The sequence below is a fragment of the Schistocerca cancellata genome, chromosome 11, assembly GCF_023864275.1.
Source record: "Schistocerca cancellata isolate TAMUIC-IGC-003103 chromosome 11, iqSchCanc2.1, whole genome shotgun sequence".
NCBI classification, from domain to species: Eukaryota; Metazoa; Arthropoda; class Insecta; order Orthoptera; family Acrididae; genus Schistocerca; species Schistocerca cancellata.
In genome coordinates this window covers 55,605,095-55,616,061 of record NC_064636.1, presented here as the reverse complement: position 1 = coordinate 55,616,061, position 10,967 = coordinate 55,605,095, and the positions used below count along the sequence as shown (strand labels likewise).

General features: G+C 43.3%; 1 pseudogene; it reads left to right on the top strand.

Annotated features, from left to right (window-relative positions):
• The first annotated feature begins 8,313 nt into the window (after nt 1–8,313).
• On the top strand, nt 8,314–8,425 carry LOC126109111 (5S ribosomal RNA; annotated as a pseudogene).
• The last annotated feature ends 2,542 nt before the right edge of the window (nt 8,426–10,967 follow it).

The window sequence follows — 10,967 nt, the reverse complement described above, 5'->3', positions numbered from 1 at the left end:
TCGACCATCATAAGTTATTTTGTTTCCCAAACAGCAAAACTCGTTTACTACTTTAAGTGTCTCATTTCCTAATATAATTCCCTCAGCATCACCTGACTTAATTCGACTACATTAATATTATCTTGTTAAATACACAGAAGCAGAGTCTCTATGAAGAAGTTATTTTTCCCAAACATGTTTGCAGAAATAAGAAAATTATTGCCAATATCATCCTAAAATGATGGATTTACTGCATCAGAAGACCTGAAATTCTCACAACCTTTGCTCCTCAAGCATAAACCAGGTACGTATCATAGCTGTATGGTATGTTACATTATTTTAAACTGTATTCATCCAAGACAAAAGAAGTGACTTCATTCTTGTAGGTTTATGTCCAAATCAGTTGATGGCCTCTGATAAAGAATTTACATCATCGTACCTGATAAACAAACGAATTCACAGTCTTAGCAACAACCCATTTAATCTTCTGTAACTCTCTCACTGTAATGTTACTGGAAACTTATCACCTATACATGTACTGTCACTGAGGAAACAAATACAAAATAACTGACTTTGCTTTTGCATAACGTAAAAATGTGCACAGGCACAGGTCATAATTGTATGGAGAGCAGTTCTTCTTCCTAAAACTTCAGCTGATGGAAATTGGAATGATCTGTTCAATGACAAACTGTTGCTCACTAGAAAGTGGTGCATCAACATGGAGATGTGTCTTGACATTTATTCACAGTGCAAGACACTCCACCAATTGTTGATTCTCTGCAAGCCTTCCTGCACTTCACTGCAGTCTTCCAGCTTCTCAGCCTCCATACAGACAAACAGCCTCATATATCTACTGAAGCTCCAGTTATGCAGTATTTCATTCTTTTGCAGTTACATGGAATTTCCATATTTTTTTACCTTGTTTGACTTAAGCAGTATATTTTCCACCTTCATTTGCATCATTCTGGTAGAAACAGCTATGCCACGTATGGCAGCTGAAGAAAATGAGAAAAGGAAAGCAGATAAACGGAAATAAATAATAGCCATGAAACCGAACTTGCTATACTTCAGTTGCGACTAAAATCTTTTTTATATATACACTCCTGGAAATGGAAAAAAGAACACATTGACACCGGTGTGTCAGACCCACCATACTTGCTCCGGACACTGCGAGAGGGCTGTACAAGCAATGAGCACACGCACGGCACAGCGGACACACCAGGAACCGCGGTGTTGGCCGTCGAATGGCGCTAGCTGCGCAGCATTTGTGCACCGCCGCCGTCAGTGTCAGCCAGTTTGCCGTGGCATACGGAGCTCCATCGCAGTCTTTAACACTGGTAGCATGCCGCGACAGCGTGGACGTGAACCGTATGTGCAGTTGACGGACTTTGAGCGAGGGAGTATAGTGGGCATGCGGGAGGCCGGGTGGACGTACCGCCGAATTGCTCAACACGTGGGGCGTGAGGTCTCCACAGTACATCGATGTTGTCGCCAGTGGTCGGCGGAAGGTGCACGTGCCAGTCGACCTGGGACCGGACCGCAGCGACGCACGGATGCACGCCAAGACCGTAGGATCCTACGCAGTGCCGTAGGGGACCGCACCGCCACTTCCCAGCAAATTAGGGACACTGTTGCTCCTGAGGTATCGGCGAGGACCATTCGCAACCGTCTCCATGAAGCTGGGCTACGGTCCCGCACACCGTTAGGCCGTCTTCCGCTCACGCCCCAACATCGTGCAGCCCGCCTCCAGTGGTGTCGCGACAGGCGTGAATGGAGGGACGAATGGAGACGTGTCGTCTTCAGCGATGAGAGTCGCTTCTGCCTTGGTGCCAATGATGGTCGTATGCGTGTTTGGCGCCGTGCAGGTGAGCGCCACAATCAGGACTGCATACGACCGAGGCACACAGGGCCAACACCCAGCATCATGGTGTGGGGAGCGATCTCCTACACTGGCCGTACACCACTGGTGATCGTCGAGGGGACACTGAATAGTGCACGGTACATCGAAACCGTCATCGAACCCATCGTTCTACCATTCCTAGACCGGCAAGGGAACTTGCTGTTCCAACAGGACAATGCACGTCCGCATGTATCCCGTGCCACCCAACGGGCTCTAGAAGGTGTAAGTCAACTACCCTGGCCAGCAAGATCTCCGGATCTGTCCCCCATTGAGCATGTTTGGGACTGGATGAAGCGTCGTCTCACGCGGTCTGCACGTCCAGCACGAACGCTGGTCCAACTGAGGCGCCAGGTGGAAATGGCATGGCAAGCCGTTCCACAGGACTACATCCAGCATCTCTACGATCGTCTCCATGGGAGAATAGCAGCCTGCATTGCTGCGAAAGGTGGATATACACTGTACTAGTGCCGACATTGTGCATGCTCTGTTGCCTGTGTCTATGTGCCTGTGGTTCTGTCAGTGTGATCATGTGATGTATCTGACCCCAGGAATGTGTCAATAAAGTTTCCCCTTCCTGGGACAATGAATTCACGGTGTTCTTATTTCAATTTCCAGGAGTGTACATTTACTTTGGGAATAATTATAATTCTCAAACATACTGATGAGCAGAAACTGTCATGAATTTCAATTAAGAAGAAAACACTTTGTGTAGTGTAAGCCAACTTTTGGTCAAAGAATCTGTCAATTTAATATCAATTTCAAGTTTATGCACTGAACAAATTTCCTCTGTTTATTTTATTTACTTATCATTATTTCAGTTTGAGGCAACATTCAGTTGACTGCTACCCAGCCACAGATCTGATGTGAAAAGCCTCAAAGAAGATTGTGTCCATCTTGATGGAGACCACATAGTAAGAGATAAGCTCTGTATGTTGGTAGAAACCTGATAGTCCATCGTTACTCCTTTGGTCAGTGGTACATTAAACACTAATCTGCTCACAATGGAAAATCCATTATGTAATAATGACAATGTTATGAAAAGGGTAGTTGCTACTCACCACATAGCGGAGATACTGAATATATGTTGTCTAATTCAGATGATGGTCGAAGTAGAGAGGATATAAAAGGTAGACTGGCAATGGCAAGGAAAGCGTTTCTGAAGAAGAGGAATTTGTTAACATCGAGTATAGATTTAAGTGTCAGGAAGTCGTTTCTAAAAGTATTTGTATGGAGTGTAGCCATGTATGGAAGTGAAAAATGGATGATAAATAGTTTAGACAAGAAGAGAATATAAGCTTTCGAAATGTGGTGCTACAGAAGAATGCTGAAGATTAGATGGGTAGATCACATAACTAACGAGGAGGTGTTAAATTGGATTGGGGAGAAGAGAAGTTTGTGGCACAACTTGACTAGGAGAAGGGATCGGTTGGTAGGACATGTTCTGAGGCACCAAGGGATCACCAATTTAGTATTGGAGGGCAGCGTGGAGGGTAAAAATCGTAGAGGGAGACCAAGAGATGATTACACTAAGCAGATTCAGAAGGATGTAGGTTGCAGTAGGTACTGGGAGATGAAGAAGCTTGCACAGGATAGAGTAGCATGGAGAGCTGCATCAAACCAGTCTCAGGACTGAAGACCTCAACAACAACAACAACAACAATTGTGATGGATGCCTGTTTGGCTGAAAGATTTGTTTGACAAATTTTCTGTTGTGCCTAACTGTGAATCAGCATCTCCACTATATAATGAGTAGCACCTATCCCTTTTATAATATTGCCAAACAATCTTCCTTTTTTATTGCTGTGAGATGACAAAGCAATCCAGGTACAGTCAGTGTGACTATTTTAAACCAGTCAACTGCTTTTTTTGTTATAACCAGTGCTTGATTTGTGATGGTATATCATACTGATACCTCTGATACAAAACCATTAAAATAATGTTTTAAGACATTAATAAAAAAGAGTCCATGGTAGGTCACAGTACTGGTACTACTACTTTTTTACAAATCAAGCACTGGTCATAATGGTTGCTGCTTCTGCTTGTTCTATTTCTTCAAGATCATGTCATATCCAAATTCACAAACCAAACAATATATCCAGAAGAACTTAAGTGTTCATTTTCAGAGCCCATTTGTACTCTCACAGACTGATCAATCTGAAGTTACAAGCAGAGGAGAGGTGATGTGTGGAAAGAATCGAAGGAAGAGAATAGAACACACAACAAATAAGAAGCTGTGTATCATTGGCTGAGTGTGTTACAATTGGCTCATTATACCTTATTCTAAACATATACACAGTGAATCTTTGCTGAGGTTTCTAGGACATATGAATATTCAGTATTTCTTCATCCCATTCGCACTGCTGAAAGTTATGCAGTCAAAAGACTGGTTCAGTAACATCTGACTGCAAATGCAGAACTTCATGGAATATTTCCTTACAAGAGAGAAATGTAGGTACAAGTCGCAGTCCGGCAGAAATTTTCATGCCTCTAATAGCTATTACATTTGTACCAAATACTGCTGATGTCTAACAGTTCGCAGTAAGCGAATAAATGTTGAGTAATTGAATATATTATAACAAAACATTCAACATTCCATGCAGAGCCAATCACAAAATGTTTTAATTTAATACTTTTCACAGCTTTACTTTTAAAGAAATGTAAGCAACCCAGTCAATAAATATTATCCTTGGACTTACAATCATTAGTGGATGGACCAATAAACTCTTCCCAAAAGTGTGTGTGCCCCCCCCCCCACCTTCCAACACACATGAACACACATGATGTAACATTATGCAATGATTGTGTAAATACTTTCTCTGGGTGGGGATGGGAGCAGGGATTGTGAACAACACTCCTAAGATGGGACACTACACATACGTAAAAGACATAACTCATTTTGCAATAAACAAATTTATTTTACTGCAGTTGTTTTCAACATGTCATACTAAAAAAATCACATTTACTGCAACAGAAACTTCAACACAATATATACAAGTGTCATCCACTTCAATAAACATTATATGACAGTGAGTTTTCAAAGTGGAATGTAAACAGTTTCATTTTCTTAAAGTGTGTCTGTGATACTACTATTGACGGTGGCATAACATTAATATATTAACAGACAAATTAATTTGGCACACATGTTAAAATATAAAATAATGATCCTCAGTATACACTAAGCCTATTCTTAGTAACCATCCCAAAAAATATAGGGTGGTGGCAGAGAACATTTGGTTGTACTATCCTGTAGTTTTGGTGTGGTACTATATTTGCGATGTGTTTCTGAAAATAAATCAAAGGAATACTGAATGGATTATCAAATACTTTTTGTTAAAACCTGGCAGTATAGAAAAGATCAAACAGAAGTAAAATATCAACACTACATGTCAAATTAGAAAAGTATCAAGTATGTACTTATTAGTAACATGAATTTTGTGTGTAGAGAACACCACTGTCACCAATGAGATACACATCAACATCCAATGAAGTACCTATAAGTAAAATCTTCTACATCTGAACAAATATTAAGTTGTCAAATGCTAAAGCACATATCCAGTTAATCTAATCACATGTTGCATAAAATTGTAAGTGAGAATCTTGAGATAGACGGTAATGTTTAACGACTGTCATTCCGTGGGTGCATCTTCAAGACATTAAGCATTCTCATAGCACCTTCACAATGTATAAATTGACTCATGTGGCATGACATAAATAAACAGTCACAATTTCAAGAGAATAGTGATTTTTTTCCACTCACTGCCAATAATGACGTCACTGCAAAACAAGTATTCAGCCAAAAATGAAGTACACAAAATACTCAAAATTTGAAAATTACAAAAATGAAAACTATTGGTGTCGTAAATTTCATGTGACCTACATATCTCAAATGAAGACCTCAATACCATCAACCCACACAGAACTCAGAAACTCAACACAATTTTCACTTGAGCTACACAGCTCCAACAAAGCCCTCGATACCAGGAACCAACTGCTCTAAAACATGGTGATGTAAATTTCACTCCTCCCACATAGCTCAAGCAAAGCCCTAGATACAACACTTTCACTTACTCTATCTAAACCAAAGTTCTCAGCACAGCAAACCAAACGATGTTCCCATGACTAATATCAGAAATGTATCCTAAACAACGATGGTACATCAGTAGCCATCAAACCTACAAAGAACAATCCAAAATTACCGAACTTTAACAAGGAAATCCCGAAAATACATGAAAAGTTTCACCACCACCAATTTCAATATACACAAACAACTTTGCCCATTGCAACAAGCAATGAGCTACACATAAATATCTATATAATCTTCACCACAGAAAAAAAGAAAATTAGATCTCCGACCACAAGAAACACACAGCACTAGTTTTCCAGACATAAAAATGAATCCATCAGCCAAAATATGCAGATTCAAACTAACTCACCAGAAAGCCAGCACAAATTATTTCAATACCAACATGAAACATTCAATTTATGTCAAACTATTTACTAAAAAACATACAGCATAACAGAAAGGCACAAAATACTACCACACACAATCTTCAAACACAAAGACTCAAAAACATCAAGGCTCACCACGACATTACAGGTCAAAGCAGATGGGTGTAGCATCAGCACCTGACCTTGTGCGAATAACCTCACGTTAGCTTCGGGTAGAATATAGTGATGAGGCCATGACAGCCAATTGACAAAAAAACAGGACTAAATTATCCGCTGGACACCAGGGACTTGCCCCCCTTCTTGCAGCGGTGTACCGTATGTCTCTAGAAGAGCGTAGCATTCCAAATGATTGGAAAAGGACACAGGTCATCCCAGTTTTCAAGAAGGGACGTCGAACATATGTGCAGAACTATAAACCTATATCTCTAACGTCTATCAGTTGTAGAATTTTGGAACACGTATTATGTTCGAGTATAATGACTTTCCTGGAGACTAGAAGTCTACTCTATAGGAATCAGCATGGGTTTCGAAACAGACGGTCATGTGAAACCCAGCTCGCGCTATTCGTCCACGAGACTCAGAGGGCCATAGACACGGGTTCACAGATAGATGCCGTGTTTCTTGACTTCCGCAAGGCGTTCGATACAGTTCCCCACAGTCGTTTAATGAACAAAGTAAGAGCATATGGACTATCAGACCAATTGTGTGATTGGATTGAGGAGTTCCTAGAGAACAGGACGCAGCATGTCATTCTCAATGGAGAGAAGTCTTCCGAAGTAAGAGCGGTTTCAGGTATGCCACAGGGGAGTGTCGTAGGACCGTTGCTATTCACAATATACATAAATGACCTGGTGGATGACATCGGAAGTTCACTGAGGCTTTTTGCAGATGATGCTGTGGTGTATCGAGAGGTTGTAACAATGGAAAATTGTACTGAAATGCAGGAGGATCTGCAGCGAATTGACGCATGGTGCAGGGAATGGCAATTGAATCTCAACGTAGACAAGTGTAATGTGCTGCGAATACACAGAAAGATAGATCCTTTATCATTTAGCTACAAAATAGCAGGTCAGCAACTGGAAGCAGTTAATACCATAAATTATGTGGGAGTACGCATTAGGAGTGATTTAAAATAAAATGATCATATAAAGTTGATCGTCGGTAAAGCGGATGCCAGACTGAGATTCATTGGAAGAATCCTAAGGAAATGCAATCCGAAAACAAAGGAAGTAGGTTACAGTACGCTTGTTCGCCCACTGCTCGTTTACTGCTCAGCAGTGTGGGATCCGTACCAGATAGGGTCGATAGAAGAGATAGAGAAGATCCAACGGAGAGCAGCGCGCTTCGTTACAGGATCATTTAGTAATCGCGAAAGCGTTACGGAGATGATAGATAGACTCCAGTGGAAGACTTTGCAGGAGAGACGCTCAGTAGCTCGGTACGGGCTTTTGTTGAAGTTTCGAGAACATACCTTCACCGAAGAGTCGAGCAGTATATTGCTCCCTCCTACGTATATCTCGCGAAGAGACCGTGAGGATAAAATCAGAGAGATTAGAGCCCACACAGAGGCATATCGACAATCCTTCTTTCCACGAACAATACGAGGCTGGAATAGAAGGGAGGACCGGCAGAGGTACTCGAGGTACCCTCCGCCACACACCGTCAGGTGGCTTGCGGAGTATGGATGTAGATGTAGATGTAGATGTAGACAAGATGCGTCTTCCGCGGGTGTCGAAGGCTGCACGCGCCAAACGAATGACGGGAGGTGCAACGAGCAGCTGCGCGTCTCACACACGCCGCGGCGGGCCCGCTAATTCGGCAGTCGCCCTGCTGGGACGCCGCGCGCACGCTCCACGCCGTCCTCGAGCAACTGGCTGCAGCGGAAGAAGTGCTTTGCGTCAAATGCGGCCGATTTCGACCAGAAACTATTGGGAGACGAGCCGAATGCGAAATCTGCCGTGCGCCTACAGTACATGAGCGCCACGGCCATACCATGTTGAATACACCGGTTCTCGTCCGAGCACCGAAATTAAGCCACTTTGGGCCCAGTTAGTACTTGGATGGGTGACCGCCAGAGAACACCAGGTGCGAAAATATAGAAGACCAAAGGAAATAAGTACATGGACACTAATAGAAAAATAAAAGCACTGAACGGAGTGTATTATCGCAACGAGTAAAATGTAAACTGTTTTTGTAAAACGAATATTGTTATTTTGTAAATAAAAGTTTATAAACGTTGGCTCCCCTTCATTTTTTTCCTTTTTATATCGCTACTCCTGCCAGCCCTCTTTCCATACCACTTCTCTGTTGTGACAAAGGTCCTTCCTTAAGCATTTCAAACTACAGCAATGGTACGAAAATGCAGTAATTAACTCAGTTTGAGGCAGAAGGTGCTAACGAAGTTTGCGGGGAAGTCTTTGAAAACGGCAAAACAATACGAATCGGCAGATGTGTTCTAAAATACGTCAGCACCTAATGTTGTGCATTATTGTAGAGTTCCAAATTCGATTTGTAATTATAGATTTATTCTTTAGTCGTCTCGTCTCCTCTCGGAGACGTTTCTCGTGCTTGCGCTGTCATATGGACCACGACCCGAGCGGCAGCTAGCGGCAGTCGGGACAAGTTGGGACAGGGATAGGGATAGGAATGGTGTGAATACACTGCAAATGACGCAAACATTTCGTGTGAGGCGAGGAAGCTCACATCGCTAGCAGTGGCGCATTCCAACACGACACTGCCACACCCAGCACAGGCCATAAGCCGGTCGGCCGCGCGCCAGCCATCCGCTGGACACCAGGGACAAGATGCGCCTTCCGCGAGTGTCGAAGGCTGCACATTCTGCTGCTAGACCCGCTGCGACTCACATCGTCTCCGCATCATCAACGCGATGGGCTTCACCGGCGGCCGCCAATGGCAGCCAAGGCGCAAGCGAACGCAGCGGAACGGGACGATGCTCCAGTGCTGCAACTGTCAGCAGCTGGGGCACACCGCGCGCGGGTGTAAGAACGCCGTCGCGTGCTTGAAGTGCGCGGTGGCTCACGACACCCGCAGCTGCACGAAACCTCGTGGGGTGGCCAGCAGCTGCGAGAACTGCGGCGGGCCACACGCCGCCAACCCGCGTAGCTGCGGCAGCTACCTCCGCGAGTCACGCCGGCCACTCGCCGCACCACGCCCTGCGGTGACGCCAAGCGCCTCGACGGCCGCCCCGCCCCCCCGCTCCGGCGTTGGGCACGAGCCGCACGTGCCCTTAGCGCTAGGATTTCACCCGCAACAAGTCCCGCCCATTCATCCCCCCCCCCTCACGCCTCTCCATAGTGTAAGGCCATCCCCTAAACAGCCGCCAGTTCCCAGTTCCGCAAACTGGAAGGTACAACAAAGTTGTTATCGTCACAGTCCAACACACGTTACACTGTGATGAAATTCAGTAATGACAAGAGTGATGTTATTTAAGGGCAATAAGGACAAATTTTTATTAACTAATTCACTTATTAATAATACGTTTATTTGAGGGTAACAGCAGAGCAAACATACAATGCGAAAACAATGGTCTTGAATCTGTTATGTAGATAGTAAAGCCACAGATGAAGTCGACTAACTCTGCTGTCTAAAATCAACGTTATATAGAAATAAGTGAAAGTCGTTTTGTTTATGTAGGCCCTCATAGTAACTCACGAACATTAAAGAATGTAAGAATGCCATAAATGAGAAATGCCTAATGAAGGCAGTACGATATTTCCTTATATGACATATTTCGTTGGTATTTGCATGGGTAATAGGTGAATTTTAACTTGTAAATTATTCCAATGCCATACCTGCGCATTATAAACGAGGTTACAAAGAATTGTGGCTGTTTCTGTGTGATTAATGTACTATATGCTGTTGCAAACGTCTCACGGAAATAATCTGTCGTTATTATTTGTCCTGTCTATTTTTAACCAAAAGATTCATTAATTTTGTAAATTTCATTCAAACCATTTTTAAAAAATATTAATGATGATGTGTACGTTTGTCACAGAACAGTTATGGAGGAAATAAATGCTTCCCCCCCTAAAACTTTTCAGCAAAACTATTCAGTGAATAATACGCGAAAACAGCGTGGATCGATCTAGCAGGAACAAAGTAATTTTGATGCCCTCTGGAATTATAGTGAACACTGACGCCTGTTTCGCGTATACTGTCCGAGTTCTGAAACTCAGAGTGTCAAGTATACCGTGGTTCATATTTCTCCGAGCAAATTATTATTTGAGGGTAGGTTTATCCTGTTTTAGCTTTGGGTGCTTTTTCTCACACAGAAGTATGTTTCTTCATAGGCTATTCATATTCAGTGCTAAATTGTTTTCTCTTATGTTTGCTGTGGAAGTACCTGGCACAGCTGAGACCAACTGTGCACGTTTTTTGTAACGTGTCTTTTAACTATCTGGTGAAATTCAAGACCTGGCAAGATATTAATTTAACATTCACTCCGAGCGAGTGCAGCCGAACGCGGTAAACCACGTGGGTCAACTGAAACGATGCCCAGGCGCCGAACAGAGACCGGGAAAACCGGGGGTGAGTGGGCGGGACTTGTTCCGGGTGAAAACCTGGCGCTAACGAGACGTGCCCTTAGCGCTAGGATTTCACCCGGAAAAAGTCCCGTCCA